This window comes from Amblyraja radiata, chromosome 24 (assembly GCF_010909765.2).
Source record: "Amblyraja radiata isolate CabotCenter1 chromosome 24, sAmbRad1.1.pri, whole genome shotgun sequence".
In the NCBI taxonomy this organism is placed as follows: Eukaryota; Metazoa; Chordata; class Chondrichthyes; order Rajiformes; family Rajidae; genus Amblyraja; species Amblyraja radiata.
The window spans coordinates 23,299,364-23,310,913 of NC_045979.1; positions in this window are offsets into that span (position 1 = coordinate 23,299,364).

The window sequence follows — 11,550 nt, forward strand, 5'->3', positions numbered from 1 at the left end:
TGCCTCTCTCTCTGCCTCTCTTTGCCTCTGCCCCTCTCTCCATCTGCCCTCTCTGCCTCTCTCTCTGCCTCTCTCTCTGCCCTCTCTGCCTCTCCCTCTTCCTCTGTCAGCCTCTATGTAATGACTACAAGCGCAAATCAAGCGTGAATAATATGCTGACTTCTCTCGGATGGGAAACCCTAGAGCTCCGCAGATTCAGGCTACGACCTTTTGCAATTTACAAGGAAATGCACAAAAACACGCCATCAAATCTCCCGTCATCCCAGAGCACCAACTACCATGAAACAAGACAAAATAACGGTCCCTACATCATCAACTCGCTAAATTTCAATAAACGTTGGTACCAATATTCCCTTTACCCAAGGGAATGCCCCCTCTTCCTCTCTCAGCCTCTTTGCCCTCTCTCTGCCCCTCCGGCTCTGCCCCTTTCTGTATTCATTTCAGGAAATTACAAAATGTTTACACCATATAGCTCTAAAGCCTTTATGTCCAATGGTACAAATTAGTTTGAAGTACTTTCTGGGACAGCGGTGTTGTTATAAATTTACTTTCTTGATAGCTTGTGATGACGTGTTTGTTCCGATAGTAGTTCTGTGTTTTCTCTTTATTTGATGGTTATCTCCAACCGTACGAATTGGGGACACTGCAGCCGCGGTGTTGTGGATCTTGTAACGGATATAGGTTGGACCCAATAGCAGCACAGAATCAGGCAGGTATAGTTGGTAATGAACTTTATTACGAAACTGTAACACAGAGTAGTAACACAGGAATGGGTACACCGTACTCACACAGAGGCTCAGGATTTGGTGAGGGTTCCGAAGAGGGGCAGGCAGGAGACGTAGTCGGGGTAGCGGAAAGTCCAGTAACCAGGAGATCCAACACACGATGCAAACAAACCAACAAGGGACAGACGAAAGGAGAGTCGAAGCCAGGCAGGAAGTCGAGAAGTCGCTGGAGAGTCTTGCATGAATGCTGAGAACAATCTGGCACTGTGTGAACGGTGAGGAGAGTCTATATACCGGGTTAATTGGTGATCAGAGGCAACTGAGTGCAACAGGTGAGGAGAGTTGGGCTGATGACAGGGGAGTGGCAGGCAGGCAGGTGAGGAGAAGGAGGGACCGGTGGAAAAGTACTGGGAGGTGAAGTGGGTGAGGAGAGGGCAGACTGTGACAGATCTTTATAGTTACAGATATTGAAGTTAATTAATCTATTTACTATTTATAACTGAATTGTGAAAATCATGTTCACTTTAATCGTTTATGTTATTAGTAACGTAGCGTGTATCATGGTGCTGCATTAATTGATTTACTTCATAGATCTAACATGCTGTAACTTATTAAAGTATTTTATTTGGTTGAGATGTTGACCTGGTAAGGGATCCGTTACATTTGGGGGGTTTATGTTAATAATTAAGAAGCCTTGCATGGTTTACAGATGCATTGTCCACCCGAGATGCTGCTTTATGGTGTCGTCAAGAGATCTTTCAGGTGTTACTCTATTTAAGTTCCGTTAGGTGCCTGACAGTGCCTTATGGTTCTGAAATTCGTGTTTATGTGGATGCATTAGTGTAGATTCCGCTGCTGTGTTATTTTGAATGATTCTTTGGATCTAATATCCGTGTCACATATCCGTTTATTTGATGTGATCTCAAATGCAGAATTACTTTCTAAATCTATTTGGTGTGCTGAGTGATATTGGGGTGCATATTGTTTTTTGTTACAATCCTATTGTAAATCTTTTATGTGTCTAAAGTTTAAATATCTTTCCTTCTGTCGGGAACATAGAAACATAGAAAATAGGCGCAGGAGGAGGCCATTCGGCCCCTCGAGCCAGCACCGCCATTCATTGTGATCATGATTGATCGTCCCCAATCAATAACCCGTGCCTGCCTCCTCCCCGTATCTCTTTATTCCACTAGCCCCTAGAGCTCTATCTAACTCTCTCTTAAATCCATCCAGTGATTGGCCTCCACTGCCCTCTGTGGCAGGGAATTCCACATATCCACAACTCTTTGGGTGAAAACATTTTTCTCACCTCAGTCTTAAATGGCCTCCCCTTTATTCTACAACTGTGGCCCCTGGTTCTGGACTCGCCCAACATTGGGAACATTTTTCCTGCATCTAGCTTGGCCAGTCCTTTTATAATTGTATATGTTTTATAAGGTCCCCCTCATCCTTTAAACTCCAGTGAATACAAGCCTAGTTTTTTCAATCTTTCCTCATATGACAGTCCCGCCATCCATGGGATCAATCTCGTGAACCTACGCTGCACTGATTTTGTAATCTTTACTTCTTCCTTGCTTCCGCATTTATTCTAAACTTGTGATGTGCAACCTTAATTTGAGATACTTATTTTCTCTATCTTGATGTACATAGAAAAATATGACCAGCCGGTTATTTTCTCATTTGACACGGCACTTGCTGTTAGTGTACGAATCTTATAGAATTTTTCGAGGATGTAACTAGTAGCGTGGATAGGGGAGAACCAGTGGATGTGGTGTATCTGGACTTCCAGAAGGCTTTCGACAAGGTCCCACATAAGAGATTAGTATACAAACTTAAAGCACACGGCATTGGGGGTTCAGTATTGATGTGGATAGAGAACTGGTTGGCAAACAGGAAGCAAAGAGTAGGAGTAAACGGGTCCTTTTCACAATGGCAGGCAGTGACTAGTGGGGTACCGCAAGGCTCAGTGCTGGGACCCCAGCTATTTACAATATATATCAATGATCTGAATTGAAGGCAATATCTCCAAGTTTGCGGATGACACTAAGCTGGGGGGCAGTGTTAGCTGTGAGGAGGATGCTAGGAGACTGCAAGGTGACTTGGATAGGCTGGGTGAGTGGGCAAATGTTTGGCTGATGCAGTATAATGTGGATAAATGTGAGGTTATCCATTTTGGTGGCAAAAACAGGAAAGCAGACTATTATCTAAATGGTGGCCGACTAGGAAAAGGGGAGATGCAGCGAGACCTGGGTGTCATGGTACACCAGTCATTGAAAGTAGGCATGCAGGTGCAGCAGGCAGTGAATAAAGCGAATGGTATGTTAGCTTTCATAGCAAAAGGATTTGAGTATAGGAGCAGGGAGGTTCTACTGCGGTTGTACAGGGTCTTGGTGAGACCACACCTGGAGTATTGCGTACAGTTTTGGACTCCAAATCTGAGGAAGGACATTATTGCCCTAGAGGGAGTGCAGAGAAGGTTCACCAGACTGAGTCCTGGGATGTCAGGACTGTCTTATGAAGAAAGATTGGATAGACTTGGTTTATACTCTCTAGAATTTAGGAGATTGAGAGGGGATCTTATAGAAACTTATAAAATTCTTAAGGGGTTGGACAGGCTAGTTGCAGGAAGATTGCTTCCGATGTTGGGGAAGTCCAGGACAAGGGGTCACAGCTTAAGGATAAGGGGGAAATCCTTTAAAACCGAGATGAGAATAACTTTTTTCACACAGAGAGTGGTGAATCTCTGGAACTCTCTGCCACAGAGGGTAGTCGAGGCCAGTTCATTGGCTATATTTAAGAGGGAGTTAGATGTGGCCCTTGTGGCTAAGGGGATCAGAGGGTATGGAGAGAAGGCAGGTACGTGATACTGAGTTGGATGATCAGCCATGATCATATTGAATGGCGGTGCAGGCTCGAAGGGCCGAATGGCCTACTCCTGCACCTAATTTCTATGTTTCTATGTTTCCATGATGGGGTTTTGACAAGTTGTACTGATGATTAATTCTTGGTTAACTTGCGATGCAGCGATATTTCCAGTGTCGATATGTGTCGAAGGTAGACACAAAATGCTGGAGTAATTCAGCGGGTGAGGCAGCATCTCTGGACAGAAGGAATGGGCGACGTTTCTGGCCGAGACTCTTCTTCAGACTGATATCCGTGTCGATATGCGTTTGAGTTGTTGCTTACAGTGATGAGTACTAGTCTTATCTGAGGTGGTGGGCATTTGGAAAGAGTTTTACGTATGTGCGGTATTCAGTTGCCCAGTGTCTTTTTAGAACCCTGGACTATATTTGAGGCAGTTTGTGGAACGAAAGTCTAATATCCACCGCAATATTTTACAATGAGACAGATACCCGTGTCGGAGCGCAGTTGTTTATGTATTTCATTTTTTATTTTTTTATCAATTGAAAAACAGAAGTCACCGGATATTTCGCCATATCCTTGAGCTGCTCCCTGAATTTGGACTGAGTCACAGCATATATAAATGTGTTTGTGCAGCAATTTAAATTCTGCAGCATAGTTCCCGCTTGGTTAAATATAAGTTCGGAATTGGTGTAGTTATTTGGATCAATTCCTGCAATAGTGTAATACAAAAATTCTAGAACATCCACCATCCACATAAGAATGAAGCTCCCAGATAAGGTGAAGAGCAAAATCACAGACCTCCTTCTGCTCTCCATCTCGGGGTCACATCGATTTTCTCCCTTGCTGTCGCCCCTCAGAGCCTTACGGACTCGGCTGGCCACTAAAATATGTCTCACTGTCAAAGCATTTAGCGATAGGATTAAACCAAACGGAAGCAAAGGGATCAAAATGGTGTCAAACCAATCAAACCCCATCCATGCAGGGTTAGTGTAATAGCTTGGCTTATCAGCACAGCCCCACGGGACATTGTCGAGTGTCACCGAAGATTCAAGTGTGAAATAAAAGGGAATGTTTTTACAACTGAGCAAAAAGGCAGTTGTTGCCAGAATCGCAGCCGCAACTCTCCCGGTACAATATTTAGTTTTCAGTTTCTGGCAACAAATGGCGAGAAACCGATCAAAGGTAAAAGTGACGGTGAACCAAACCGAACAGTCCCTGGCTTGACGAACCAGGACATAGACAACACTGCACACAGGGGTGATGAAAAGGAAATTCATTGGAAAATAATAAATGTTGACCCGATATAGGATGACTTCTGTAATTATGGTCAGTAGATCCGCCGCTGCCATGGCCACCAAATAACGAGTAGTGCAGGTGGAAAGGCCGCACTTTCCGCGGGATAGGATCACAATCGCCACTAAATTGACTTAAAAAGAGAGAGAGAGGAATTACTGTTTGAACATATGTCCAATCAACATGTTAAAGCAGAACTTCACGGGAATCGGCTCCGTCATTGCAATATTAGAATTCAAAACCCTCAATATAACCGAAAAGTATTATTATCGTTGGCAAGTGAAGATCAGGCAATAGCTGCAAACATATTTTTGAATTTTTAAATATGTTACCTCTCCTCCTATCCAATCTACTTCCAATCTGTGAGATGAGAGCAATTCGGGTATGAGTGAGAGTTGATTAGGCAACATCTGAAAGAGTGTAGTATTAAATAGGTTTGGTAAATATGAGTGCAGTCGGAATTAAAAAGAAACTGCAAGGCATAAGATATATATGGTTGAAATTCTGACTTTCGAGGAAAAATTATATTAGATGGTAACGATCAATTATTCCAGCATCGCTGGAAACACAGAGGACTGCAGGTGCTGTAATTTGGCAACATTTAAAAGCGCTATAGGAACTCAGCGGACCAGCGGACTAAGCGGATATCTGTGGAGCCTCGACGATAGTTGCCTTTTCGAGAACCGGTATCAGGAATTCAGATGCAAGCTCTCGACTAGAATGCTCGATTGGAAGCCTCGACAGCTGATTGGTGGGATGTCGGGATGTCAGAGGGGATACGTCGAACATTTTTGGATACATCCATAAATCCCTAATGGATTTTAGGATACATCCCTAAATCCGTTGTCCCCGACCTTAAATCAGGGAAGTCTAATGCGCTTGACCCGACTTTTCCCTCCAGATGTTTACTTTTTTTTGTAATGAACATCACGATCAAGCACTTCCAGACACTTTCCTAAATCTAATCACAATGACATCAAAAGTGAGAACGTTCCTTATTTTGTGCACAGTGATCCCATCAATTCATATCTCCCCGTAAAATCTATGATCGCTTTATTTTTTTAATCAAAAGTTAAACATGTGCTGAAATATGTCAAGTAACAGTGTCAGCACAGAAGTAGCAGCAAAGGACAATTTCTAAACCTAATTTCCCATCGTTGATATTCAACGGTATTAGTACGATCAAGACCCGTTGATACTTTTTCGAGAGTGGAATAGGGGTCATTTAGTTCTAAATAGACTAGGGCCTGCCAAAAAAACTGCACCTTGGCTATATCTACAGGTGTATTTAGGTACCTTGCAGCAAAAGACAAGCCCGTCACCACTAGCTCTTCGCGACGTTTCGAAGCATCAGTTGTGGAGAATAGACAATAGACAATAGACAATAGGTGCAGGAGTAGGCCATTCGGCCCTTCGAGCCAGCACCGCCATTCAATGTGATAATGGCTGACCATCCCCAATCAGTACCCTGTTCCTGCCTTCTCCCCATATCCCCTCGTCCCATTCCCCAGAATGCTGACCTCGTTTCTGGATGATTCAACAGGAACCAGATGTCATCTAGAATGTAGCCTTCCCTTTGATATTGCGCCACCAACTACTAGAATCGCTGATGATCTCCACCGCTAGGCACCAGTGCTGCAGAGTCTATCATCTGCAAAATGGATTGCAGTTGTTGGCGCACCAATTCTGACAGCGCCTCCAAAGACACAACCACTATTACTATGAAAATCATGGGCAGTATTTGCATGGGAGCGCGGCAACCTTCGCGGTTCCCCTCAATGTCGATTGGAAATATATCGCTTTGTATTATCCGTCATGTGTACCAGTACCATACCTAACATCACTGCAAGGATACGTTCACCAGAAAGAGGTTAGTGGTATCATAAAGTGGCTCGCACTTGTAAACTTATGCGTACGTAGAAATGGAAAGAAAATGCATTTGACTATTGCGGAAAACGAACAAAATATGCGAAGTTCTCCACAAAGCAGAAAGTACTTAAATCAGACATTATTCACATACAACAGTTATCTGTACCTGGCATTGGTGCTGAGATCACAGTCTCGTTTGTATCCCAGCTTCTCACTTTCGAATGCGTTTGCCTCTTCATTCAAATTGTTTAGCTTGGTCTGTGGGTGAATCTGCCTTGGACTGTGAGAGTGCTGCAAGAGTGTGAGTGCGTCACATTCTGGATCATAGCAGTGTGTAGGAGTCAAGGAGTCTATTGTATAAGGTTATGACGTATTGGTGTATCTGGAGTGCTAGGTATAGCTCTGGTTTCCACTGTGCAGGAATGATGTGATTGCCCCGAAGACAATTTAGAGAATAGGATTTTACCTTTGATGGAGAGGAATTGAAAGATCGGATAAGCTTTGGATGTTATCTTTTAGGATAAAGAAAATTTCGCGAGGAGATTGGGAAAAGTCTGCAAGATTATGAGGGTAGAAAAAACATAGATTGCAACACGCCCGAAATCGTGATTAAAGTTAGAGGGCGTAAGTTTGGGGCAACAAAAGGAAAGGGGTTCGGTAGGGTCTAAGGAAAAGGTTATATTCCGCTCAGGGAGCAGACGAATTTTAAAAGCATTGTCTGCACGGTTGAAGAAAGCTAATGGTCAACATAGACACCGTGGTCCCAAGAATTACTTCCCAGCTATATGATTGTGGTTTGACGTGTCAGCGTATGAATGGGTTTACCTGCCACTGCCTGAGTGAGTGTAATATTACCATGTCCGCGAAGGTGTCAAGGAACGATAAAATAAAATAGTCGATGAATACTTAAACAGACAACAGGCCGCTAGATGGCAGAAATCCACATGGTGTGCAAGAAGCGACGGATTATCGTCGAAATAAATGGCTTTTGCATGTAATAGAAGGAAAACATCTCTAAGAGGTCAGATTCAGAAATCATTTAATGTACTCTCCAAGTTCAGCAAAATGCAAAAGGCGTACGTGTGATTACTACTGCATAATAAGATAGATGAATATAAATACCTTACTTTGAACATTTAGAAAAATAGTTGACGAGCATGCTGAAAATAAGTTCTTAGAAATCTGCTGCAAATGTTTAACAATGATTAACTTAACCTGATTCTGGGTTTCTCTTCCAGTAAAGGACAGAAACAAAATTAGGTTATCAAATATTCTGGTGTATTTGATGCTGTCAAAATGATACTATTTTTTAACAATCATATCTCATGGTTCTATCATGTTTATTGGGTGCAAACCGATAGGTACAGATCGTTTGAAAATCGGGTTGTAAATTCTGATTTTACAAATTAAGAAACTCTGAAAACACAGCTCAGCGCCGAGCTTTAGTTTTTTAAGTTGAGTTTAGAGAAATAGAGCGGAAAGAGGCGCTTCGGCCCACCGGTTCCGCGCCGGCCAACGCTCCCCGCACATTAACACCCACTAGGGATAATTTTTACATACCAAGCCAATACCTACAAACCTGTACGTCTTTGGAGCGTGGGAGGAAACCGAAGATCTCGGAGAAAACCCACGCGGTCATGGGGAGAACGTACACACTCCGTATAGACAACGGGTCGGGATCGAACCCGGGTCTCCGGCGTTGCATTCGCTGTAAGGCAGCAACTCTACCGCTGCGCCGCCGTGCCGATCTTGTTGAATTGAAAAGTGACGAAGTTTATTGTGTAACTTGATCCTCCGCGGATCAAGAGATTGTTCATCTCTTAAGGGCAATTACACAAAACAAATAGGCATTGTTAGACTTAGTAATGCTTCAGAAATAAGGCGTTAATGTCAAATCCATGCGTGAGAAGAAATTGCTCTATTTTAATGTCGATCTTCTTTTCACACATCTTACAGAATATCTAAAACAAGTAGCAAGTGACAAATTCGCTGCAAGCTAATGTATTAAAACGCTAAGGCAAGCTCTGTTTATGAAATCAACGATCTTAAAATATTATTTCTGAGTAGATGTGATAGGAAAGAGCTATAGATGCTGATTTATGCAAAGAGAGACGTACACATCTAGAGTAACTCTGCGGGTCAGACAGCATCCCCTTTTCTCCAGAGATGCTGCGTAACCGCTGAGTTATTCCAGCACTATGTGTCATTTTTATTTCTAAGTAGAACTGCCTTGTTATTTTGTCAAATGGTTCACCACCAGAAAGGGTACACAACGATATTTACAGATAACACCAGCAATATATGATCACCTGCACGGTTTAGAATCCTATTATGGCAATGATGGGATACAGCGACACTTCGACTGCTCTCGCCGTCGATGAATGTCACATACCGTGTTTAATGATTTAACAGTTTATGATTTTCGCTAAACCTAATAATGTTTTGGCAACGCCGTAAGTTACTGGTGGTTACATTCAGCTGCAGGAATATAGTAAATCGCAAATGTAAATCGGGGTAACTGATTTAAAGAGATAACCGTTTATGATTTCTGTCGGCAACAGAATAACGCGTCACTTACCAATAACACCAAAAATGGCGAGTGTCAAATAATATATTTTCTTGACACTCGTAAATGCTTCCAGCATTTTCGTCCGAAATGGATTGTCTCCTTACGGCAGCCAATATGTCCGGGTGTACATCGTTAGGTAAGATGATATATAATTTGTAGTCACTCCGCTGGGACATTGCAGCACCGCACAAAATGTTTATTATTACATTTTAAACAGTAATACGGCGGCAGCTAAATTAATTCCCAGGCGTCTGGTTGTTTAGTGGCGAGACCACGCTGTGAAACAAAATGATGGTTGAGCAACTCTGATCACATTAGTTAGCAATATTTAAAATTTGCATAATTATCACAAGGGCGGCTCCTTCAGTCACCAACAAATGCATCTGTTCATGTCATACTATTTTGGTCATGAACTTCCATCTTCATTGTGCAGTCCACTTATACTTTCTTTGAGATGTTTCGCTCTATCACCCCGCCCATGAACCTTCTTGAAAATATATCACTTTCTCACTTATTCGTTGCGAGGGACCACCAGAAACCTCGAATATCCCTCTACTTCCACATATGCTGCCATAACTGCTGAGTTGCGTCACCAGCTTTCTCATTGTCCATGCCCAGAAATGTTATGCGGTATTTCAATTAACATTGTATCTCTCTCAGATGCATCTCATCGGATGATTAGTGGTGTCCAGCAGGGTTGTCCATGATCAATATTTTCATACTAAATATCTGACCAAAAACTTCCACAGTACATATTTTAGTCAGATGTTTGGTATGAAAATATTGATCATGGGTAGACAATAACACAAAATATAGATAATTCATATGTTCTTATGCCATGATTGTACAAAATGTAATGATTTTGATTATTTTGAGAGTGGATGTTTGTGGATTTTGAACAAATGTCTGTGTAAAACGGCCCTTGGCTGCTGCAGTGTTATAAACCAACAGAGTAAAATTTATGGGAATTAAGCATTCAATTCCTTCCATTTGGCATAGAAATTCATGACAAAGTGAGATTTAAAAATCATGTTATATTGTGAATTCTTGTGTGAATTAAATCAGTTTGTTATTTGGATATTTTGGCTATTTAAAAAAATATTGTTAGCCTTTTCTTAAGAATGGGATAGATGTTAGATCTAGTAATTGAATTTAGATTTGATGACGCTGATGAATATGATTTTTTTTGTGGGGTATTTACTATTTGTTTTAACGTTAAACTTGTGGTAGGCATTTTGTTGAACAAAATCATTTCTACTTTTTTTTCTAGAACTGCAAATAATAACTTGTTTCTGTTTATACTGTTTAGTGGTTTTTTTCTTTACATTTTAAACAGATGCCTCCGAATAAGATATGCAAAATTGTCAATCCAAATGCCCAGCCTGGCATAGCTAGAGCTCACCTTGAAGTGAATTTCTCTGTCATGCCCGAGTCTAAGCGGGATCTTAAAAATGGACACATCTTGTACCTCATTTGGAAAAAGTCTGTCTGAAACAGAGAAATCGCTGAGTTCACATTTCTCTTTGTCGGATGCAGAAGGCTATTCATTTGCTGCTGTTAACTCAAGGGTGAGGACTCTCATTAACCGCACTTTGCTTAAGCTTAAAAAACTCAGCAATCCCAAGGAACCTGGAATATTTACGAAAATTTGTGATGAAATTATTAAACTTCCAGAAGGTAGTCAACACATTTATTTAGATGACATTCCACTGCCTGGTGCTCAATATCCTGAATCCTTGATATCAGCCGAAAGCCAAGTGCCCATATTTCAAGATATGGAGGACCTGGGCGATGACAGTCATAGCATGCATCCTGCACTGAATCTAGCAATGCTAATGACAGCTTTTGCCTCTCCTGAACCAATGCCATCGACATCTAATGTATCAACAAGATGTAGCAGAGACTTAGGTCTATCACCAAGGAAAAAGAGAATGAAGAAAAGACTAAGCTTTCTGTCTACATCCAAGGTCGCTCTTGCACTAAAGTATCGCACAAAGATCAGTGAACTTAGGGCACAGTTGAAAACTCCCAAACGTGTAGTTAATTAAGCCTTAAAGAGAAAGCAAAACCAAATAGATTTAAAGGACAGAAAGGTTCAAGAACTCAAAACCAAATTATGTGGGAATACTTTGGCATGAGAGCTTGCTGAAACCAAGGCAGAGTTTTTGAGACTTAAAAAAGCACGCAGACACGGAGGTTGCAGGTGGTTGCCGGAGGTTGCAGGTAGTG